Source organism: Gavialis gangeticus, unplaced genomic scaffold, assembly GCF_001723915.1.
Source record: "Gavialis gangeticus isolate Ggan-Ray unplaced genomic scaffold, GavGan_comp1, whole genome shotgun sequence".
NCBI lineage: Eukaryota > Metazoa > Chordata > Crocodylia > Gavialidae > Gavialis > Gavialis gangeticus.
The window spans coordinates 149,559,780-149,585,588 of NW_017729025.1; the positions used below are offsets into that span (position 1 = coordinate 149,559,780).

The following is a 25,809-nucleotide window of genomic DNA, read 5'->3' on the forward strand; positions in this document are numbered from 1 at the left end:
AAAAAAAAAAAAAAAAAAAGACTCATCTCTGATAGCGTCACTCTTACAACGAGATTCTATCTGCAGTTAACTCGGCCACAACATCCCACTATTAACTCAGGAACAGCCTTATGTCACTAGAGGCCACGCTAGTCACTAGTCAGGAAAGTACGAATGGAGCACATCCTTTTGAGAGGACAGCAGGCAGAAATGCCCCATCTTCAGAGCAGTCCCGCAAACATGAACGTCGCCAACACCAGCTAGGCTCAGAACAAGGAAAGTCCAAACTCCCCACTGCTCGGATCCATTGTCTGCCTGCATGAAAATGCAAATGCAGCAGGGCTGGATGCCGTGGCCTTGTGGGAAGCTAAGTGCCACTGTGTAAAATTGCTTTGCAATTCACGTGACTTGCTTAAAGCCGCCTCTGCTCCCTGCACCTTGAGCATCAGAAGGGATTTAATTTCCCTGCAAGGGCCCATGAGAAATGAACAATACAATGTGCACAGTGGGCATAATCCTTGACTCTTGTTGACGCCACACAGAAATCCATTCTATCTTCTTCTAATCCTAGCACATAGCCAAAGCTTGCATGATAAAGCTGAAGGGACAGGAGCTATTTATAGCCTTTAATTTCACCCTGCATCAGTGGATTTTCAAGCAAAGGAAACAGAGCTTTTAGCTTGTTTCCTTTTTTTTAACCTGTTCAGTGCTCACAGCTTGGGTAAATCAGAAGATGTTTATTTCAGAAAGGTTACAGGCAGGAAAAAAAAAATTAAATAAAAATAGATCTGAGAGTGCTGAAAGCTCGAACCCACTGCTTTATTTACAGGAAAGAAGCAAAGTGGGGTTTCCCAGTGCCCCTAGAGCTCTACACACGTAAGGTGGAAAAGGAAATAGGTGAGGTAATGAAGATCATCACAGATTCAACCAATAAGGGACAGGCAGTGGCTGTATTTCCCTCCCTGACTCTTCATCGTCTTTCTGTTCTCCTCTTGTGGCTACAAGGTTTATGCATTCTCTCTCCTCCACCTCCAATGTGGTTTTTTAATGTGGGTGCCCCACTGCAGAGAACGAGTTTCATGCAGGTGCACAAAGCAGACAGAGCTGCCCATGTGAGATAACAGACCTCCAGACAGAGCGATGTTTCTTAATGCCACTAATCTCAAGTGCACAAAGCACCAACCTCGTGCTAACAGAACTGAGAGGACAATTTGAAATGATGAAGGCATTCTATAAATTTCGGATTTCTTCTTGTGCCCGTACTGAGACCTGGTTCTTTTGCAAGCTTAATCTTTGTTCAGTTATATTTACCATGATTTTTGTTTTCTCTGTGGTTTGCTAGTCCAATCTGAAATGTGAGCTATGTTGGGACTGGTTTAATCAGACACAAAATTGGTTTCTTCCCCCCCACGTGGAGAAGCACAAACTTTCTACTTGATTGTAAAGTGAATTTTAAAAGATGTTGCTTCTGAGAATCCACACAAAACCAAATAGCGTAAGTGTGTGTGGGTAAGGGGACTGCAAAAATGATGTGAACAGGGCTGGAGAAAACTCTAACAGGCATAACAAAGTGCAGAAACTGCAGAAAATCACTACAGTATTCACAAGGAATGGACAAGGAATGGAGACTTATTCTCCTCTGCACTGTGCTACACTGGAGGAGAATGAGTGGGGACACCAAAAGGGAAATGGGCAAAAACTAACTGACCTGCTTATATAGCCAACACTGAACAAGACGAGGCCATAATTTTCAATCACCCTGGAGCAGTCAGGATGAGAAGATAACTTACTCCCCATTTTCAGAGAGCCTATTCATGCTCTCTATGTAGTTTCAAAAGTCTGACATTCAAATGACATTGCCCACTCTATCCAGTTGAAGGGAGCCTTTACCTTTTCTGACCCATCAAAAGGGAAGAACACAGACTACATTTTCCCTTCCTACTATGAATCATGGAATAGTTTTGGGGGTTGCACATACAGAAGCCTTTTGTTTTAGAGAAAGGCAACATATCCTAGATCTAGAACTTAAATGCTGGAGGCTGCAATGGGGGAGGAACAGTGGAAAAATTCCTGGTCATACTCAGTTCACTCTCCCTTTCAGCATCCACTCTCTGACTCTGTATGACACAGGATGCTGGACAAGGTGGACTGATGGTCTAACCCACTGAATAGCAATTTTTAGGTTCTTACATCATGCCTATCTTACAGCTGCTTTCAGTCCACTGACTATCTCTTGCAGATAATTCCTCTCTCTTTTGCCTTTAATGTTCTTCCTGCTGGAGCCATATTTGGGTTGGAAATCACTAAAGATGAGGAAGCCAGTAGTGAAAGATTCTTGAAACGCAACTGCATTTTCAGTCTTATTTCAAAGAGACACTCATTTTTGGTTAGTTTCCAAATTCAGGTTCCATATTGCTTCCGTTACTGCAGTGACACGTAAAAAAACCCCATATGCCTGGCTCGGGGACCAGTTGTGCTAGACATGATACAGGCAAGAAAACCTGGTGGGAAGAGTTCACAGTCTAATTCAAAACATAACTCAACGAAAATGCATAATAAACAGCATGAAGGAACAGAAAAGGGGAAGATAGGATCAGGTGATTTTCTGTATGCATATAGTAGTTCTATATTAGTTGAAAGAGTACTTTTCCTTTTCTTATGTACACAAGTAATGCTGGCTGCTAATCCCAATTACCACTCAGTCTGGTTGGCTGGCTTTTTGTATGCATCACAGAAGCAGTTGGCTTTGAGGAGGGATCAGAACGAGCGAAGTGTGACTATATATACGTGTGTGTGTATATATGTATGTGTACACACACACACACACACACACACACGAGTCACTCTCCTCTCGTTCTGATCCCTCCTCAAAGCCTACTGCTGCTGTGACGCATACAAAAAGCCAGCCAACCAGACTGAGTGGTAATTGGGATTAGCAGCCAGCATTACTTAGCAGGCAGAATTACTTTTTCAACTAATTTTCAGTCTGTATGCGCGCGCGCACACACACACACACACACACACACACACAGAGTATATGGGTTACTTCAAGGGGAGCGATTCACACACACACACACACACACACACACAGAGTATATGGGTTACTTCAAGGGGAGCGATTCTATGTCTATTAAAGCACACTGACATTCAGCAGTCAGGCAGGCTGGGTGTTATACACTGGAGTGGAATCAAAATATAACATTATGGTAGTGAAAAGAACCACCCAGTGGAACTGACTCTGAATGTTAAGTGAACCTGACCAGCCCAGAAATCTTCCTAGTCCAACGTAAGTGAAATGCAAACAATACAGTAAAAACCCATGAGGAGCAGAAGCAAATTAATAATTAAATAAATAAGGCCTTTCAGGTTCAAGAGCTAGTAAGACAGTTGCGAATCTTAATATAAACACAGGATAGGAATGATTTCTCTCTTTAACCAGGCATCAAAGGGTGACTTTTGTATTTCAAAGCCTGTGACATATCATTTATCATGTGAGGTTTGGGGATTACTTGGATTACTAACCAAGAGATAAACCCTGATGCAGAACCCAGCATGCAGGACAGAGAACTACTATAAACAAATTGGTAGATTCATAACCAACCATTTTCTATATATGCCATCAAAATTAGAAAGCACTTTAGACTGAATAAATGGTATTACAGTGTTGAGAATCAAGGCTAAAAATAGCACATTGGCTATGAAAAACAGGTAACTGGAACAAAGGCTGCTTTGCTCCTGCTTTTCTCAAGCATCTTTGAGAAGTATTCTATTAGCTTGTGAGAAGACAGATCTACTCTGTCATGAAAACATATAAACTTCAGCTTCGTCAAGGTTCAGCATTTGACTCCTGAGTTTTTACACACTGAGGGATCAGCTTTGGGTTCCTGGATGTGTAACCCTGCATTTCATGGCTGACTACATAGTCATGCAGGCCAGCAACAACATAAGAAAAACCAAAGCTCCCATAAAGAGCTAAGTGGCTAAGACACGCAGCTGGGAAGCCAAGAAACCTTGAGCCTAGGCCTCATCTGATCCACTGGGGCTTTGAACCTGGGTTGTTCTCAATTCCCAGCCCAGCACTCTAACCACGGTGCCACAGGTCAGAAAACATTCAGTCTCTTCTCTGGTGCTCTTTTTTGAAGCTGACCTCTGGGCAGCCATGAAACAAAACCATGACACCAGAAGGAAGGGACCAAATGAGGAGATGTGGGTCAATGATCTGGCTATTGATTTGGGTGAAAGGGGACCCTGGGGTGTAGCTGGGGGTCTTGATCTTGGTGAGATAAGAGCTTCTCCTGTGCACTGCCTTCCATCCATGTTTTCCAATGGCACAGCTTTAAATGGCATGCTGGAGAAAGGAGCAAATAATTGCTGAACTGTGGTGTCATGGTTAGCATGCTTTGCTGAGAAGTCGGGGCGCCCAAATTCAGAACTCCTCTGGGTAGATGGTGGTGCGAGGCACATAATTCCAGGACCTCCAACTTCCCAGATGAGTTCCCTAGATACTGAGCTTTGGGGGCAAATGAGGAATACCCCTCACTCTTTTTTCGTTGTTCCTCAGTCTAAGTCTGGCAATCATACATTTTGACCAACTCCAATTTCAGGCATCTACGGTTGCTATGTGTCTACAAGGGGCCTTTCCTATGTGCTAAGGTTACCACTGTACATGCTCAGTTAGTGCGACTGTAGTTGCACATAATCATTCATGTGCTCGGGGCTACATGTCCGGAAACAGAATACCTCTAGGCACATAAGTACCAAGAGTGCCCTGTAGATGACCACAGAATGGCCACCCAGACTACCAGGAAAGAGAACGTCACCCCAAGTGGCCACAGCTGAAGTGAACCAGAATCCAATATTATTCCCCAAACCAAGACCAAACAGTGTGATGCAAGGTGACTGCACCAGCCTACCCAGCTTAGTGTCAAAATGTTGTAAGAAATTAAAATGCTTAGTTTTTCTAACTTCTCATCCTCTATACTTTTCTACCAAGACTTCAAGGTGATATATAAACAATAAGGGCTAGATTATCTGGGCTACACGTGCAGTGCAAAGAAAGCAAAATGCACCCAGGTTTCTCTTAGCATGAATAACTCCCAGTTAATGGAAGGAGAGTGAGGGCCGGTGTCCCTTGGGTCCTACATCTCCTAATCTAGGCTATATCAGGGTTGCAGCCACAACAAAACTGGGCCTAGGATCAGGAAGCAATGAAAGGCTCCCTTTCGTTCTTTCCATTTCTCCTGCACTAGAGCAATTTGATTCATTAATCCTCAAAATCTCTCCAAAAGGTAAGTATTAGGACTCTCCTGGAGAAACAAAAACACAGGGAAATTAAGTGTCTGGCCAAAGGACATACAACCAGAGCTGGGAATAGAACTCACATCTGTTTACTTCCACACCTGCATTTTAGCCTCAAGACCATCTTTCCCCTAACAAGCCTTTTACTGATGCAAAGAAATTCAATGCTTCACTGTGAGACTTCACATTCTACAGTAGAAAGATAGTCAAAGGCTTTTTTTCCCCCCAAAAAAATTGTTTTTAATTGAATTTCTGAGCACCTGTCATCCAAAATGTTTATTTTGTTGATTTAGATTTTTCAAGCCAAGTGAGGAGGAGGCAACTCTAACATCTGAAAAATAAAAATATACCCATTATTCTTTCTCCCTACCCCCAATGCCTTCTCTATCCTTTTTAAGAGGTTCATTTTATGAGAGTCCCAGTTTTAAACAAGACAAACTGGGCCAAATCTTTGCTAGTGTAAAGTAGCACAGCTCTCTTGAAGTTCACAATGCTTTCCCAGTTTTGTGTTAGGAAATAATTTTACCTACAATATTTTCCCCTCTAAAACTTAAGAGTCCAAACTATTTACTAGGGGATCAAGGTACATCCCAATTTTCCGTCAGATGTCTCAAAACTCACTTAGACTGAGTTTTTGAAAGAAGTCTAAGGGAATTAAGTATTCTTAATCAAGGAGATCTGGACACCTAACTCCTGTTTTGAAAAACCCATATGCAACTAAATTCTTCTTTCAATCACACTCCTATAAGCTCAGAGTTACTCAGCAAATTTACTGCAGATATATCGAAACATCACCAATGCTGTGAATTAAGAACTAGCTTAGGAACATGACATGTGCAGTAGGCCTTTCCTGATCTGTAACTTTTGAAGAATTATTGAACAGATTAAATTACTAATTTGAAAACAAGAAGGTGTTTTGCATAATTTGGCAAGCTTGCAGTATGTCCTCAGTCACATAACCAAAACCATAAATCAAGTGAAATAACATGCTTCTATATATGGAGTGCCAAACGCTATGAGACATTTAAAGGCTCTTAGCCCCTGGAGTCCAATGTCCAAATATGAAATATGCTAGCTGTACCAAGCATCTTAGTTGACTGTTCTCTTCCTACTTTCCAAATATGTTCTTGATTTAGAGGTTCCCTACCTACTTGCCCTAGGGAAACTAGTTTGTTTAGACATAACACAAGCAAAGCAAGTTTCCCCATAGAGCCCCAGCAGAGAATCTGTTTTAACACCAAAGGACACTTGCAGCGATGGCCTTGCTTGGGAAGTGTGGGGGAATCAATGGATGAGATGGACAATGCATGACCCAACTTGCAAATCAAAAGACAATTCTGCATGAGCCTTCTGCCCAAGTTCATTACCACAATGGCCAGTAAACTTTGCATATTGTTTTTATGTAAGAATTTTCTTAGCCCCTCCCTCCCCCCTTCCTGCACGCAATCCAGTCACTTCTCCCCTGCTGTTTCTGCTTAGAGGTCATAATCTTCTCACTGTGACACCAGTGCCTGTTGCTGTGGGGGATGGCTGGTGATGTCACAAACAGGAGATTATGGTCAGTATGTGTGCGATGCTAAAAACCTGGCACAGAAATGGTAGCAAAAGGCTTGGAACTGTGCATAAAAGTATTGCCAACAAACAAACAAACCAGGAATATCAGGGAGCAAGAACCAAAACAAGTCAATGCAACAATTCTGAGTGAAGAAGGTCTTTCCTTTGCAGAACTAACCAGGAAGTTTGTTAGGCCTCAAAAATTCTCCAAGACAAGTTGAAGGGAGAGGTCTAGGCCATGAACAGCTTCTCCCTCAGTCTCATTTTAGGTAGAAGTATGGGGATCTGGAAGTAAGGCTGGCCAGAGCTTGTTGCAGGGCTCCATACCGATTGTTTCTACTACATTATTGCCCTTGCATTTCCTGCCCATGCCCAGCCTGTCTGAGACTGGTCAGGCTACAGCAAACCTCTTCCTTTCTGACCTGTTTTTGATACTTCCTGGTTTCTCCTGCTGCCATTTATTTGGAACAAGCAGCCAGGAGAAAAGAAGAGCAAGGCAAAACAAACTTCTAAGCAAGGAGGACAAGTATGCCGTTCAGTTTCTTAACTGGGCAGGACAGCCTGACTGGCAGTGAACTTGTCCTTTTCACAGTTTCTTCATGAGCCCTGAAGAAACCCAGCAGCTTACACAAAGTTTTGAAGATGAACAAACTCAAAATGAAACTCTAGGTAGGTGTAACCCCCTGCCAAACTTCCTGCTGCACTGCTACTGTCACTGCATGAAACGGAAACCACTTCAAGGCCTCACCTTCCTGCCCAGTAAAACATGCACATTGTAAAAAAAAAATGTATTTAAGAGGTATTGTTAATGCCAACAATTCCCTGCAGCCCATTGTTTTGAATGCAGATGGGGTATTGCTGGAAACAAAGTTACCAATAAAGCCCAAAAGTACTTTTAAATTATACCCACTATGAAACCTTGTACAGGTCTGCTTAACCGTGCACTTCCCCCTCCATCTCCCACTGAATTCTTGTTTCAGGAATTTCTGGGTCCTGTATATAAAGGAGGCCGGGGATCATCCCTCAGGAACTGCATGCACCTGTCAGCATGCCCTTAAAAGCAGATTTGTTATCAGATATTCATTTGAGCAGGCTGACAGGATGGCAGATGCACACAGATAGTCCCATTTTATGATGCTTTTGCCAAGATCTCCATTTAGTAGGGAAACATATAACCAACCCTAGTAAGGAGTAAATTCCTGGACCCAGTGAAGTTCACAGTGGCTCCCCATCCTGTTTACCGTCCTGAACACAGCGTTCCTTCAGTTTCTGTAAGCCTTTTAAACATTGTGAATAATTAAAGATGCTTGATTACATTAATATTGCTAACGTAAATGACAGCAAGCAAAGATCTCACATCAGCTGCCTCTTCCTCCTTCCTGTTCTCCCCATCCACTCTCTTTCCCTTCCCCAAATCTTTTTTCACTAGTTCCCACATAGCCCACATTTCACAGCTAGTGTTTCTCTTCCACACGCATAAGCAATCCAGGCCAAAACTTAAGTCAACACTAATGAGGGAAAGAGATGGATAGGGAAGGAGATGGCAAACAAGCTAGTCCTCACTGATCAACCCAAGAACAACAATGGACCATTATCACTGTAAGAACAACAATGGACTGAGCAGAAATGAGCTATTTCAAGAGGGGGGGGTGTGTGTATAGGTAAACAATAAAATAGACAAGGCACTTAACTTGTGAAGTACTGGGGCACCGTAAGACCAATAAAACTTCATCTAACTGTACACTACTTCCTCTCTGTAGCTTCTTTCACCAACTCTACCAGGGCAGGCAATGGACAAAGCTGTAGCTTTGCCTCCCCACTTGCCAGCAGCTGTGTCAAGCTCATGAAGGCAGTGGGGATTATTTTAAGCCTCACACCTGCAAAGGCTTATGCGCACATTTAAATTTATGCATGGGATCAGACCCATGCAAAAAATGAAGCACATGCTAAGCCTCTGCAATATTCAGGCCTTACTGCAAATGCAGGGCAGCCATAACTGTCAAGTCCCTAGGAGCAAGAAGGAAGTAGGGAGAGAACTGCAGCACAGGGAATGTGTCTGCTCTTCTGCACTTTGCTGACCATCCCTGCCACATGAGTATGCCTAAAGTCATAGTCAAGGATATAATTAATTATATTTATGTGGCAACCAAATGTGATGTCATTAAGAGAAGACTGTGATGTCAAGTACAGAATAAGCTGTTTTTGCAAAGAAAACACATTTGCTATTGTATGAAGATGAGTTTGAGGAACCAGAACACCTCCGCCAGAAAAAGACTGATAAATTGACTGTTTTTTAATACATACCAGCTTTTTCCCTTGGGCCCTTTTCCTCCACTTTATCATATCCCAGTCTACAAAGCACACGAGGATATAAGCACCCCAGGCTATCCAATTCAGACTATTTACAGTAGTTCTGACCACATGAAAAACACATGTACATGCTGCACATCTGCCACAATACTCCAGGCAAAAGAAAAGTGAGCCAAGACTTGCAACAAGATTTCCAGCGTACAAGGTGCAGTGATGTATTAGCAACATATCTGGGGTCTGCACTCAACCCTACAGGGGCAAAAGCAGATGGCTCCGTATTACACCCCAGATCCTGGATTAATAGGGTTGTAAATCACTGCCACAAAATCAGGTGGAGGAAGTGTAAATGTGTGTTTTTATTTCCGCACTGAAACGTCTGTGATATATGTATGATGATGTCTGCTCTATAAACATGTTCCTCTTCAAGTACTTCATGGGCAACTCCTGTGCCAGCAGTAATGTCTAATGCAAGAAAGCAGAGACAAAAAAAATACAGCTTTTCTGTGAAGTTCATCGGGAAATCCTAAAGATTCACAGCCTTCTCTTCTATCCCCCACTTCCTGACCCAGCTTCATAAATGTCACCTCTACTTCCTTCTCAGTCTCCACAGGGTCAGGGAACTTCACTCCCTCCAGCCCTCCCTGGGTCTTGAACATGCCAGTTCAGCACACTTCAGCACAGAGGCGATTGATCATTACAGTCAAAGTCAAAAGCCGCCAGCAGAAGTCTCAATGGCTGCTGAAAAGGAATATGTTGTGAAGGCATCTTGTCTGAAAATGGGAGCTTGGTAGTAAATGCTGTAGCAGGAGATAAGAACCCAAAAGTGTGATGCAGTGATGGAGGAAAACCCAAATAAACCTTCACAGGATGAACTGAGTAAAACAGAAATTATGCACCCGTTGCCTGGACTGACCTAACTCAAAGGGACAAGCAAAACTGACAATTCAGTCAGCATGCAACTCTTCTTAATGCTGGCCTAACGTATCCACACGTGGCAATATTACATTGGTAGCTAGAAGCTACTCCTATATATGTAGAGCTGTATGTTCTACTTTGTAGCAGAAAGGTCTAAAAGTGGCTGAGTCTCAGCGATGGACGACGAGTCGTGGACATTAAATAAGTGTGATGCTGTCTAGGCACTAGGGGAAAAAAAAAGAGTAGTACGCAGCAGCGAGCAAGCAACACGCTGAGCAGAACATTATAGTTTGCAAATGTGTTTGATGGCAGGTATGGTAGTAAGTTGTTGAATTTTCAGCACAGAAGCCAGAGTACTGTTAGTAAATTGCCAGGAGTCCCCCAAAATGGAAAATGCTAGATTTTCTAATGCCAAATTTACAAACTTGGGCTTCTCAAGCATGGCACCCAAATCCATTCCCTAATCACACCTAAACAAGCAGCCTGATTTTCATGCCCCCGAGTACCCCACACAGCATTAATTTATACTGCAAAAGTTGAAAGCATTGGCCTGGTATAAGGTGTTGCAAGATACCCCACACCCCAACTTTTTAAAATAAAGTCTGTATATGTGCTCTCAACCCTGGACCCTGTTGTTAATCCCTCTCAAACACCCAACTGGAAGGATCCAGTAGCTCTGTAGATAAAATGTTTTGTGTGGGGTTTTTTTGTTTTTTTACTAGTCTACCATGAATAGTGCCAGCATGCACTTTTTGTAAATATGGTATATGGGCCAACCAGCATCTCTGCTCAGTATATTTCTACTTTACCATCATTCTCTATTTGGTGGGAGCAGTTCTTTACTCAACTCATGAAGTCCCTACATTAGACCACTGATTTGTTCATCAAAGGTAATAGTGCAAGGATTCAGCTACGAAATAGAAAAAGCTTTCGCTTGGCTCTAATATAAACAGGGACAGCCGGTGTAGGGCAACAAAAGAACCACCAGGACCATATTTAATTGAAATCAATGTAAGCATGAGACCAAGAGATTTATTCAATTAATCAATAAGCTAAGGGATGGAACAACCCTCTCTATAAAACATTCAGGGCCTCCAGCATAACAAAGAGCATCCAGAATTGTGATCTCCCCCTGTCCCTTTCACCCACCAAAAAAAAAAAAAAACCACAAATTTTTCCCCCCCCCCCCCCCTCCCCCCAAAAAAAAAAAAAAACCACAAATTTTTCCCCCCCCCCCCCCCTCCCCCCAAAAAAAAAAAAAAACCACAAATTTTTCCCCCCCCCCCCCCCTCCCCCCAAAAAAAAAAAAAAACCACAAATTTTTCCCCCCCCCCCCCCCTCCCCCCAAAAAAAAAAAAAAACCACAAATTTTTCCCCCCCCCCCCCCCTCCCCCCAAAAAAAAAAAAGGCAGAGAGCAGACAGATATAAAACACGAGTGGAACACCCAAGGTTGGAGTTGGTTGGGGGCAGCAAAGAGGAGGAATCAAGTATCTTCTTGTCACCACAACAAAAGAAAGATTTTATTGCCAAATTACGTCATCTGTCACTGTATGGGTGACATTTTTGACATTAAACAACAGTTAAGCATCTCGCATTGCACTCAGAATTGAGAATATCCAATTGCATTAAGACTCTGATGCAGTACTTCTAAAATTAGATTTATAATCCAGCCTAAATCGGGCACAGGAACCCTCTCAAAGCAAAACCACAGACTTTTACATAGCTCAGCTAATAATACAAGCAATAACAATAGCAGCTGTGTCTCAGGCACCAGAGGTGACTTTTTCCAGGAAAAAAAAAAAAGAGGTGGTACGTGGACAATCAGGTACACACAAAGGGACAAATCTTCCTTTGTGCAAGCAGTCACAACTCTTTTTGACTACAGGGGAAAGCTGCACCCCGTAATGCCTAGGCTGATATTTTGTCCTGCACATTTTCAAAACCAGACTGTCATCTGATATAAATCAGTTTAATTCCACTGACCTCAGGGGACCTATGCCATTTTACACCCATTGAGGAGCTAACCCTATGCATACCTTTCTGAGTCCTTTTATTTGAGGAGATTTGAGGGGGGGATTCCTTTTCCTTCAGCTAATTTAAATGACCCTCAGTTTCCATGGTTACTCTTAAGGCATTCAAAAGCTGCCTGCAGGATGCAATCAGCAAAATGACTAGGCACAAAAATTGATGTTCCTGTGAAAGAGGCTGCTTGCCCAGTATTGCAAACCAAAGGGTTGTAAAGCGGATGCTGATGTTGTAATATTTACTTGCAGTGACATCAAATTAGTATTTATACAGTAGTGCACTTAGTGACACAGGGCACAAGGGTTTTTGTTTGAGCAAAACCCAGCCTGTTAAGTTTATTCCAATCAGGCTTTAACACAATGGAGATATGCCACTCAAAGACTGCAAAACAATGAGCAATTATCTAGCTCATTTATCTGGCCCATCAGACAGAATGCAAAAAAAACCCCTTTAAAAACCTTATTTCTTTAATAAATTGTGTAATAAAGTACAAGAGAGATGGCAGAAACTCTCCCTCTACACTTTACCATTCTGCATTCAGTAAACTCTTAGGGCATTTGTACACATGCTTGCTCTGCAGCGCTGAGTGCTTTTAAAAGCACCTGGCGCGGTGGCACATGCATTCGTATAAACAGTGAAATGCACATCAGCGTTGAAAAAAACGGCAGTGGTGCGCTTTTGAACTAAAACACATTGAAGGTGTTTTAGTTCAAAAACCTACCACCACCATTTTCTCAGTGCTGATGAACATTTTGCTGTTTATACAAACGTATGCGATGCAGCGCCAGGTGCATCAGCTTGCACGCGGAGCAGACTCGATGAATCAAGTCTGCTCTGATGCACTGGATTTTCGGCGTGTTGGAGCAGACAAATGTACATTACGTGTATAAATGCCCTTAGGGCGTTGCTACACCTTACTCTGTGAGCTGCACAAATACTGATCAGTGTTAGTGCTAGTTTGGAGCAGTCACACACTTGGTCTACAAGTCTTCTCTGACTGTCCCCAACCTGCACTGCTGGGACTTGGCACTAGAGGCCTGATGAGCAGGGGCAGAACTAGGCGTTGTAGCTGTGAGTTGCTACTACAGAGCTGGTGAGTCGAGACAGGCTCTATCCCTGCTCTACGGGTGGGGGTGTAAGATCCTGGGATACTGGAGGACTTCAACTTGACCAGCACATCTACAGGGAGTGGCCGCACCTTAATGGAACAGGACCTGGGCAGCGCAGATCAGAGATAATCCTGCTCTGGAGTGGTGTAACTTTGAGTCACATAATGAGTACTTAAAACCACTTTAAGGTGTTAAGGTGTAGAAAATCCAGGGTTTAAGAGCTCCAGGAGCCACCCAAAATTACCATGTAACAAGGCCCTTAAAAGACACAGTGCAGTGTCTCTCCTGCTCCCTCTCACACCCATATCCACACAACACAATGCAATGATCAAATCTAAATTGCAGCAAAACCTTTGTTAAACAAAAAAGAGGTAGGGCAAACCAATGTGGTAACATCCAGCTATTTCTCTACAGCATGGCTATTTATACAAATTATCAGTGTGGATACATTTGAGCTCAATAAAATTTGTTATTTTAACACTGATCTAGAAAGTGTTGGAGTAACACTTTTTCCTAACACATTTTAATTCACTAACCTGCCTCAGGCTAACTACTCAATAACTCACCATTTTCTTCCTCGCCCTTTAGCCTGGTGCCATCTGTGACACAAAACAATAGAAGGACACAATAAGAAAGATATGCTAAATAAAACCCAGCCAATGGGGTCAGATATATGTTTTTCATTAATTAGGAACTTGATTGGGTTTATTATTATTATTTACATCTAGTTAAAATCTGTAGTATTGACTGAAATGTAAACAACTGAATGCAAACAGCTGAAACACTGTTTCCTCCTTTTATTATCAAGCAAGTTCAGAATGCCATGTTTGCCCTGCAGTAGAAAAGGACATGCTGACACCTCCAAGTAGGGTAGAAAATTGCTGTTTTAGGCCCTGGTTCTGCACCATTTAAGCCCTTGAGAGCTTTGCTATTGACTTCAACAGTCTCAGGATCAAGCCCTTAGATGTCAGTGCTGTCATAAGCTGTTGTAAGTGAACAACTGAACTCAGGTTTTTTGGCAGGTAAGGGGCTTTGTAATTCACTATTAAAAGCTGGTCGCACAACCCCCTAAAGCTTCCACTTTTGGCACCTCTGTTCAGGAGCTGTGACATTTTTTAGTCTTTGCAAATAAATTAGGTGACAATAAGACACATATTCAGCTCTCTAGGAACACTGGGTATAAGCTGAAATTTAGAGCTGAACCAAAGGCTTTAAAACAGCTGTCGCTGGCAGTCCCTTGATATGAGGATAACAGTTTCCTAGTAAATAGGGAAGTCCTTGGTGAGTCCCCAGATGACTGAAGAGGCCGATCTGAGATCCACATGTTCAATTGTAGATGTGGCAAGCAGTTCTGGAAGGAAGGGATAAATCCTGGTGCTGTCAGGTCTCAGCTTTTTCCCTTTGTCTCTGTCACCTCTCCACCTCCATATTGTGGCAAGTTTGGCCAAAATTATCAATGCCTTGTCATACATTATGGCAGCAATGGGGACTATTCAGAACTTGAATCTCCCAGGTATAGATGTTAACACTGCATTTCTTCAACTTGTCCTTCAAAGTAATTTTTGAATTCTTTCTTTTTCCATCTCTAAACCAGTGACCACTGGTGAGTTGGCACCATAAGACCTGTTTTGGGAGCTAGCTGTCAGGCATCCTTATGTCCTGTCAAAGGGAGCTGGTGCCATATAAACATTGTTGCAATGATGAGGGTATTTGCTTGAGCCAGAATGCCAGTCTTTGCATTCTTCTGTCCTTCATCTTTGAGGGCTGAAAGATGAAAAGCACTCCACAGAAGGAAAAAACCTGCAGATGTTAAGGTACACATCCAGAAGTGAGGGAAAGAGACTACCTGGCTGTTGTTTGGTTGGGACTGATGTTTAAGGAGGAGTCAGTCCATCCAGCTTAGAAGCTTCAATACAGGTGCCAAGGCAAAATGAAGGCAGCATAGATATACACCCTATAGACTGATTAAATCAAAGTTGCATAAGCTTAAGATACATAGGATCCTATTCTGCAAAGACTGCTTTCCAGTGGTTGCACTTGTAGTAGGAGGCAGGGAAGTATAACCATATAGCTACATCTATTACTCCTTTAAGTTATTCATGATGGAAGGCAGCAGCAAGGCTGAGGTCCAAGGATGAAAGCCTCCATTCTATCATCTGCTGCAGCACAGAGTGCCATTCACGCTATTTGGTTTCATCTGCTGCATACAGCTGTAAGTGAGGAACAGTAAATGCACTCCAAGCTAACTTTTGGACCTCTCTTCTGAAGTGTACAGGTATTCTTGGCATCCACCAGGTGCTTAGACAAATTTCCTGGGGCATTCCTAAGGGTTAACAAGAAGCAAATCCTCCAGCTTAATGTAGGCATCTTTACAAGTACATATGCAGCTGAGGTGGGGGGTAGGACTGAGGAAGGGGAATATGAGCACTTCCCTGGGTCTTTACATAACATGCGCTATTATTAAGCAGCAGCAGGAGTGTGAATATCGTGGCTGTCCAGCATCTGTTCTTGTTTCAGCAGACAGAAGATGGCTGGTGAGGCTGCAGAACAAGCAGCAGGAGTCCCTGCATCACCAACCCATTCTTACCTTGCAGAAAAGGAGAGGAGCAAGAACTGCATCCATTTTCACTGCCCTCCAGGTCATGGCAACATGAAGACTGTACTCAGCACTTCATGTTCTGAATAACTCTGCTCTAGAGGGCAGCTAACCAAAGGATACAGCCACAAAAGCTAAAGAGAAACAGAGTTGCTCAGGGAAATTCTCTTGCAATGAAGCCCAATGCAAAATGATATACAGGCAGTCCGACTTACGACTTTTGAGTTACAACGAACAGCACTTACAACCTTTATAAATGTACACCCTGATTTGAGGTTATGACATGGGTTTCGACTTTACAACACTGGACACAGCTGCCTCCAGTTGGTAAGTTCCTTATGGTGGGGGGAGTGTGGGGGGGGAGGGAAGGGGAGTAGGGAGGTAGCTCAACGCCCCCTCAGTTAGAAAGGAATTGGAGCTGGGACAAGCGCTCCCCAGCTCCACCAGGGGGGCACGGAGAGGGGGTGGGGCTGCTCTGGCTGCTGCGCGCCACCAGTCTGGGAGCTGGTCCTGCCCCCCATACCCAGGAGGCACCAGTCACCGCGCCTAGAGGGCATGGAAGGCCCCCCCCGCATGCTCCCCAGCAGACCCAGAAGTGGATTGGAAGTGCCTCTGGTCCACTTCCAGGTCTGCTGCTGAGCGCTCTGGGGAGCCCCTCGTACTCCTGTGGGACACTCCATCCGCCCTACCATCTCAGCATTCACGAGCCACCTGATACCTTAAGGTGTGTTGTAAAAACGTTTAAAGCTGTGTCTATACCCGAATCGCCAAATCTTTCCAAATCGATTTGGAGGGTTCCGATTCGATTCAGAGATATTAAAGGGTCTCCTGATTCAATTCAGTTTTGGAGATTTGACCACCGAATTGGGCCAAATCTCCACCGAATTACATCAGGGACCGAAGCTTCACACAGCCCCAATAGGTACCACTCCCAGCACCTACCACTGCCCACCCAGAGCGGAGCCCAGTGCAGCCCCAGCCCCGCCTGCCCCGTGCAGATTTAGGGGCACATCCCCCCCCATGCCCAACTGAACTGGCAATGGGAGCAACTGAACAGCTCCTGGACTGGCAGCGTGCAGTGGTGGGAGCCACCTTACCCCCTCTCCAAACCCCTCCCCCCAAGCTGGGCAGTGCTTGGCCCAGACCCTATCCCAGCCCCAATCCCTTCCTTGCTGCAGGGGCATTGATCTGCCCCTGCACAGCCCTTTCCTCCCACCACAAAGGACTTACCAGCTGGACACAGCTGTGTCTAGCATTGTAAAGAAACCAATCCCCCTTTTATAACATTGTTTCTATGGGAAAATTGGTTCCATCTTACCATGTTTCAACTTAAGACACGGTTTTCAGGAACCAATTGTGTCGTAAGTCTGAGGACTGCCTGTATTAAAAATCTGTCAGACCATTACTGCTGCACTGAGGGCCTAAACAAGGATCTCTCTATTTTTGGTGAAAACACATCATCAAGGATGCAGCAAGCCATGCATAGAGCATGTAGAGACCCAACACGTGCCAACATCTGGCTGTGAATACATGCATGCCTGGAAGGGGAAACTGATTTTTGAGGAAGAACCCTTTTTTTTTTTTTAAATAAAGAGAGAGAGAGAGAGAGAGAGAGACTGTCCGCCTTAAATGAGAAAGTTAATTATGCTCTTTTGAGTGCATCATCATTGTGCAGCAAATCAAATCTATTCCTTCCTAAATATGAATATATAGCAATTATAGCTGCGCAAAACTCAGTGCTTACTCACTTTATATGGTTCCACGCAGACTTGATTCACATCTACATTTTGTGGGTTGTTTTTATTCCCCGATTTCCTCTGTTAATTTCCAGTTTGGACCAAGGTCCCTGAAGCTTGAGGCGCTTAATGTTGGGGGTTTATTTTCACTCTTAACGAGAGCACAAGCACTTTTGCACCAGGACAATCTTTCCATCATGATAGCGTCCAGTATGTTGCAAGATGAGACCCCAAGTCAGGCGATATTAGTCTCAGCACTATCAGAGTGCAAATCACAAATCCAGTGAGAAACAAAAAAAAACTCAGATTGAGACACATGTAACTGGTATGTTTTAAAGGTGGAAGGAAAACCACAACATTTGAGATTACTTCCTCCAGTTCATGTTCAGTGCAAAGGCAAGCCACATTCACCTGAATGATCAGGCCTATGAACTTCAGGAATAAATAAAATCCCAAAACAGGCACCTTATCCCAGAATGGGACCAGAAAAAAAAAGTTATGATTATTTTTAGTTTTTTAAGTGACACAGGACACATCTACACGAGACATTTACTGAGGAGTTCCCTAATTAGCTCCACAGTTAAGTCTCAGCAGCTACATGTGCAGCCCTATTAGGCCTCAGTAAACTAATAAATGCTGCTGTAGTTTAGAACTTGTAATGCAAGTGAGGTGGTATTATTTAGTGTGCTGCAACACATATGTAGACACTGATGGGGCTGGCTGGAGCATGAGGGTGCTTCAGTGCAGGGGTTGCATGGCAGCTAACCCCACACTGGAGTACTTTCATACCCCAGCCAGCACCTCTGAACACTATGAGCCAGGTCAGAGCAGCTCCAGGCTGGGGGGCTGGCCCCCCAGGAGCTCCTGCCACCTGGGGCTGCACTGACCTGGCTTAACATGCTGCGGTCAGTGCTATGTGCAAATGCAGCTCCTGGGAGCAATAAACTCCAGCATGAACTGTGCTGGAATTTACTCAATTGCATTAATAGCACATGTAGTTGCGCCCACAGAAAAATAAAGATAACTAACAGAATGAAGAAAGGAAGACAAAAGATAAAGAGGGGAAAAGAATCGATAGGCCCAAGCAGAGTAATGTTCAGACTTGCTCAGTATCCTCTTTTACTATACGTAGGGTGACCATACATCCTGGTTTGGCTGGGACAGTCCTGGATTTTGGAGGCCGGTCCCAGCCAGTTGGTGAAAATTAAAATGAGTATCCCAGGTGCTGGGCAGGGAGGCAGAGCAACAGGAGCTGTCACGAAGTAAGTCTTAGTAGACAGCAAAATTGCCCTAAAATAGATTAGCTTGATTAGTGGAATGACCACTAACACTAACTGTTACTTCACAGGTGGTTGACACCTGTGAAGTAAAGAACAATGGATCATTAATTGGTCATTGACTCCCTGCAGAACTGGAAGGAGGATGGGGAATCAGTGTCTGGGATTTCACATTGCCCCACATTGTCACTCTAACTATATGCCTCTTTACTTGTTACTCCCAGCCTGAGATCCATGATAGAAAACTGAGTTTAATCTGGGAAGCTGCCACACCATCACAAGGAAGGAGAGGCATCAAATCACAAACTGGCATGTGCATCTTGAATAAATATTCAGTGGTCTATTTCTGCTACTGAAAACAGAAGTGATGATGGCACCTACCATTTTAGGAGGACAAGTGTAACCAGACAACAGCTGTGGTGAAGTGTACTAGAGAACACATGAGAATACCTAAATAAAGGTGAAATCCTCACTAGCTACCAGATAGGTCTACTTCACTCACCTGACCTTGGTTCTATGAATCAAAATTTTTGCTTCCATGAAAAGTGACATTTTAGAAAAAAAACAAATTAGAGCAGCAGTTCAGTAAGCAAGGCATCCTGCCTTCGGCAATAAGTAATAACCATAATTCCAGAGGACAGCAAGAATACTTATGCAATGGTTTCAGAAGTTTTTGAAAAGTGAGATTTTCAAAAGAGGTCAGCTTAGTCATCCCAACCTTATCCCACTGAGGTTAGGAACAGACACTGCATTTGTTCTGGGACAAGCTGTGTCCATGTTTGTCCCAGAACAGAAAAGCCCTGGGACTGAAGTGTACACACACCACCTTTCCAATCAGGGTTTAGTGAACAGCTGAATGTACCCTCCTTTTCTACCATTAATTCAATGATGCAATCCCAGAACTGTTCAGACACACTTTGCAGTGTCCCAGGAAAAACCAATTGCACTTCTTATCCTTTGAATCTTTTTAGGGTTTTTTCCTGAGACAAAGGACATGGATGTCTGAAAGACTGCACCTTTCAGTTTTGTGCAACATACTTCTCTGGATTGGACCTCCACCTCTCTACAAAAATCAGTATATAGAAAACTTGCAACAAAACCCGACTGTGGCACCAAATGGACAACAAACTAAATTCCATACATGAGGACCAAGTAAAATCCTTTTATTCATGTTAAAATAAAATCATAGCAGAACTTTTACAAACCTCCTCAATCTGTACCGCTTGGAATACTCAGCAGGTGACCACCCAGTGATCTGTTGTACATCATCTATTCATCTTCTTGATGTTCGTCTTGTACTATGATGACCTGACAACAACTTCCATAGGTACTTCACCAAAATTACTGTTATCTCTATGCCTGATGAAACCAAAGTACGTAAGTTTGAGCCTACTGATTTTTGACTTCAGAGTCCAATTTTCTCCGCTAATATTTTAAACATAAGCATTACATCCAGGAGATATAAAAAGCCTTCTCCCACACCACACCTCAAATGTTTTAATTTGTTCCTGTCACTAGCAGGTTTCCATGCTTTGCCTCTATATATTCATATAAAAAAATTCAGAATGCCACATCCCATCGTAAAACTGATGGCTCTATTTCCATACTCTCCTTATCCTATTTTGTGAATTGCTCTTATGAAGCATACCAATTGGCATTTTCTCCAGTAGTGTTAGATATCAATCATCAGCGATGGTTTTGCTATCATAATCATCAGCGATGGTTTTGCTATCATGATCTTCTATTCTATTCAATCCCAGGGAGAATTATCTGATAAGAAGTCTAATGGCTGTGAACATATCTTTTGTACTGATACTCTGTCTGACACTTGTTGTCCTTGTACTTTTGTCTCGTCTTCCTTTGGAACTGCCTGATTAGTTCTTTGTAACCTCTTCTATTTTCCTCACTCTCCAAGACTCTTTATTTTCTTCTCTTTCACTCTTTATTGGTCTTCTATTAATTCAAACAACGTCTCCTCTAAGCATGTTAACCAGGCCCTTCCTTCAACTTCAGGTCTGACATTACTTGGAGCATACATATTGGCAGATTCAAGCTTTCATTTAATTCTAAAATTCATTCAGCTTTTGGTGATTCTAGGCAAACCCAGCTACAGTGGACCTGCCAAAACTCTTCTAAGCTTTCAGTTTTATGTTAGAGGCCAACATTTGATTATCTGAGCAGCAGCCTGCACCTAGGAAAGTCTGTTCACTGAAAGCTCTGTCTCCACTTTTTTTTAACCAGCATATAGTCTACTTGTTTCTCGTTTTGTAAACCCTGACTACTGTTTCCATTACTTTTTTACGACAGCATCATATACTTTCAAGCAACGTATTCAGCTCTTTGTTTACAAGGGTGATAGCGTCCCTTGGTGTTTTAATCAGTGTCGTCTCTTCAAGCTGTTCATATAGCTCAGTCACGTCATCATCAGCTGCTGTCACGAGAACATAAACTTGCATGATCAACATAATGACTGGATTTGCTCAAAAGGTGAATTATAATAATTTTATCACTGACTGGTATCACTTTGATATCTCCTCAGATATGAGAAACATGACTCCATTTTCTCAGATTCTATGTTGTGCAAGATATGTCCATCCATCATGAAAAGACTGCATCACTGCTCTGAGAATCTGCAAATATTTATCTTATTCCTTTACAAATTTTTTTAGTCAAAATGGAACGCTTCCTTTCACACATACTCCTTACATTCCTTATAACTACTCTGATGATTTTCTTATGAATGTTCAGGTGATCCTTGTGGCAGAAAGCCACCTTGGTTTCTCCCCAAAAATCTCTGCCCTGTGACACTGTGATTTAAATCTCTGTGCTGTGACCATTCAATCAGGATGGGCCCAGCACACAGGGGACCACACCCTCAGCCTGTCTCTTTAGGGAACTGGAGCTGGCTGCATTCCTGAGGGAGGGGGAAACCTGCTCCCTCTGCCTACGTGACTTGCATCACTTACCTGGGTAAGGGGTTTCTACCTGGGGAGCTGGAATCTGCCCGGTAACAGGTGATGCATTTCAAATTGGTTGGCTGACAGCCAACTGGGGCTGACCTCCGCTGGCCCAGGTGAATGAGGTCACAGGGGCTATATAAGTTAGGACGGGGAAGGAGGCGGTCTCTCCTCTCCGGCCATGAGGTGACGCAGCAGCCAGGCAGGGGACAGAGAAGCCTTAACATCTGAAACTGGCTCTCTCCCCCCAAACTCACGAGCTAGGAACCGCCTGCCTCCAAAGGGAAACTTCACCTGCCTTTGGAAGATGCTTGTGAGTAAGCTACTCAATCTGATTAGATATTTAGCTGGAAGTATCACAGATGCGTAATCAAAAGGCTACCACAGCCAGACTGTTTGCTCTTTAGGATTTCTAGATATTGCTCTATCCTGTACCCTAGTTTACCCTACCCCCTGTAATCAATAAAGTTCTCCTTTTTGACTGGTGTGGGAGACTTATTGAGGGGTGGGTCTAAATTATGCCTAAGAGACCCCTTAGGTCTGTGGACTAAGGGAGACTTTACCTTTTTGCCCCCGGACTTGGGGAAGTACCCCAAGTGCCTGTACTGGGTTGAGTACCCGTGGGACTTTAGGCCTGTGTTACCCCAAGGACACAGGGCCGCGAGACAGTCCATTCTTGGGGTGGTGGCGGCACGTTACCCCCAGACTAGCGAGTGTGCTCTGGGAGAGGGGTCGGCCGGACATAAGGCACCCCTAGGGAGGCATTCGGAGCCTGGAAGGTGGTCGGGCGCAGGGAGGTGGGTGGTTCAACACAGGAGCACCCCCTACTGGCCCGCCTCACATGGTGGAAACAGCGGAGGGATACGAATACCCAGCTGTGTTCCTGAGGTGGGATCTCTGCACCTGCCACAATCCTTTTCATTGGTACAAATATCAGACACCGTACTCAAAGGATTTGGTACAGCCCCATGGTAAACGCTACCAGTGCTCTTAGTAGAAAGAAGGTGTTCCCCCAAGAACACTATTGTACACTCTGGCCTGAGTCTCACTATCCAATACCAGTGACCCCATAAAGGAGTGATAGCTGTATCATCAACAAGGAGTTTAAAAACCCTGGTTTGACTCAGCTGAGGGAGTGAGAGGAGGCTGAGTGGGCACAAGTGGGGGCTTTCGCCACGCGTGTGCCCCCCTGCAACTTACCAGCAGCAGTGGAGGTAGGGGCAGCAGCAGCTGATCCCCCAAAGGTAGGTGGGGCAGGAGCTGGTACAGCTGCAGAGGATCCAGAGGGGAAGCTCCCAGATCCCTCTTTGCTGAGCCGGGCAGGGAGCCGCACTCCTGAGCCGCGTGTGCAAAGAGAGCGCGCAAACAGGCGTGCTCTGTAAGGGCACACCGGCATTTGCGCTGGCGTTCACACAGGCGGAAGCAGGCGGGGCAGTGAGAGAGCCTTCCTCAGGAGGGAGGAGGCTCCACCAACAAGGAGAGCGGTAAGGACCATCTGCGAGCCATGGTGAAGATTCATAGCGCTGCCAGGGACCCTGCCCCAGTGGTGCCGCCCTTCTGGGGGTCCTCTGAGGCTGCCACCCAGACAGAGCCCTTGGCGGGCCTGGTGACCACCTGCCCCCGATCTGTGGGGGCAGCTGTGTGGGGTCCCTGGGGGTGGGGCTGACGTCTGGTGACTCCCCCACCTGCCCCTCTTGTGAGAGTCTTCAGGCTCTGGAAGGGCAGGTGGCAGAGCTCCAGGCCAAAGTGAGCATGTTGCGAGGGATCCAGGCAGCAGAGGATGAAATTGATTTGTATTTCTGTTCTCTGCAGGGCCAGAAATCCACTGGAGAGACCCCACGTGCAAAATGTCCAACTAATCGGTGGCAGCAGGTTCCTGTCAAGGCCAGGGCAGCTCGTACAACTGCTGTGCCTGCTCCCCAGATACCCCTCGGGAACAGGTAAGCAGCCCTGGCTTCCCTGGAGGAGAAAGCAGAAGAGCAGATCCCCAGAGTCATTGATGCTGCTCAACCTACAACATGGGCTGAGAAGAGGCAGACCCCAAAGAGGAGGAGACGTAAAGTTCTGGTCATCGGGGACTCCATCCTGAGGGGAGCCGATGGTCCAATCTATCACTCTGGGCCCTGGACACGGCAGGTCTGCTGTATGCCCGGAGCAAGGATTTGTGAGATCACGAAAATCATCAAGCCCTCTGACTAATACCCACTGGTTGTGGTCCATGTGGAACAAATGATGCATCCAAGGGCAAGCCGGACAACATCATGGAAGACTACAAGCCTTGGAGCACCAACTCAAGAAGATGGGAGCTCAGGTGGTATTTTCCTCCATTCTCCTGGTAAGTGGATGGGGTAGGCGTCATGAGGCCTGCACTGATGTAGTTAACCAGAGGCTTCAGAGCTGGTGCTACGAGGCAGGCTTCGGGTTTTTTGACAATGACCCGTATTTCTGTTTGGAGGGCATGCTGGAGTGGGATGGGCTTCATTTCTCCCCTAAGGGCAAACGTATTTTTTCTTCTAGGTTGGCTGATCTCGTACGGCAGGTTTTAAACTAGCTTTGCCAGGGGAAGGGGCCACTCCAAGTGGAGAGGGTGCTTCGCCAGCATGCAGGGTGACAAAAGAAAGGGATGCCCAGGTAAGCAACAATGTCCTGGGAGTAGGGGGGAGGCGCGTGCACCCTCAGGAAGCCTCAAGTGCCTCTACACCAATGCTCGTAAGTATGGGAAGCAAGCAGGAGGAACTGTGCCTCCTGATTGTGAGTAAGAATCCAGACTTAGTAGGGCTCACAGAAACCTGGTGGGACCCTACCCACAACTGGGCAGTGGGCATTTGGGGATACACCCTATATAGAAGGGACAGGACAGAGAGGAAAGGCGGGGGGGGGGGTCGCACTCTATGTCAAAGAGCAACTCACATCATCAAGGATTAGCTTTGGGTTAGAGGAGGGTTGAGCAGAGACACTGTGGGTCAAACTACAAGGGGGGCATGGCGAAAGGGACCTTACAGTGGGTGTCTACTATAGACCACCCAACCAGGAGGAAGAGCTGGACTGGGACTTCTCCGATCAGCTTATGGAGGCGGTTAGGGTCAAGGGATGTCATTGTCATGGGTGACCTAAACTACCCAGACATTTGCTGGGAGGAGCCGACAGCCAGGTCTGACCACTTGCGTAGGTTCCTGGCTATATTACAGGACCTACACCTTATCCAGAAGGTGCACAGCCCCACTTGGAGTAATGCCTTGCTGGACCTGGTCCTGGCCACTAGGGATGACTTGGTGAGGCGACTGCAGGTCTTTGACCACCTGGAAAATAGTGATCACCAGCTGGAATTCACTATCCAGAGCAGGGTGTCAAGGGCTTATAGCAAGACTAAAGCCCTTGACTTCAGAAGGTCCAACTTCAACGAGCTTCAGAGATTAGTGGGGGAGGCACCGAGGGCCCAGAAGGTAGAGGAGATAGGAGTCCATGAAGGATGGTCATACCTTAAGGGGGCAATCCTTCAGGCCCAAAAGGTGGTCCCTGAGAGAAGCAAGGGGGGTAGGAGTGCTCAGAAACCCCCTTGGCTCAGCAAGGGCATTCAGGAATGCCTGAGGACTAAAAGGGTGGCATACAACCAGCGGAAGGGAGCGGCTATCGCCAAGGAGGAGTACTCCTCCTCGGCCCGTGAGTGTAGGAGGGCCATTAGGAAGGCCAAGGCAGAGATGGAACTCAGGCTAGCGACCAGGATTAAGGACAACAAAGAGTCCTTTTACAAGTACACTGGGAGCAAGAAGAGGGCGCCAGGCAATATAGGGCCCCTGCAAGACGCAAACGGTAATCTTGTGGCTACGCCATATGAGAAAGCCGATATTTTTAACAGTTTCTTTGCCTCTGTTTTCTTGAACAGGGGCCGGGACATCCCTGCTGCCAGAGGTAGGGACAAATCTCAGAGATAGCTCTGACAGGCCTTGGGTCAGCGCAGAAGTAGTTAGGGATCTTCTGGAAGGCCTGGACATTTTTAATTCTGCGGGTCCAGATGCCCTCCACCCAAGGGTGTTGAGGGAGCTGGCAGGGGT

The 25,809-nt window shown here is 45.0% G+C and overlaps 1 protein-coding gene and 1 long non-coding RNA gene across 10 annotated transcripts in view; both read right to left on the bottom strand.

The window, feature by feature from the left end:
- BRSK2 (BR serine/threonine kinase 2) overlaps positions 1–25,809 on the bottom strand; it is a 581,381-nt gene that overhangs the window by 439,946 nt on the left and 115,626 nt on the right. The window lies entirely within an intron of this gene.
- Positions 14,389–25,088, bottom strand: LOC109299190. Its single transcript, XR_002097790.1, has 3 exons — positions 24,877–25,088; positions 21,983–21,990; positions 14,389–14,400 (listed from the first exon to the last, which is right to left on the bottom strand). It is a non-coding gene; the product is annotated as an uncharacterized LOC109299190 (long non-coding RNA).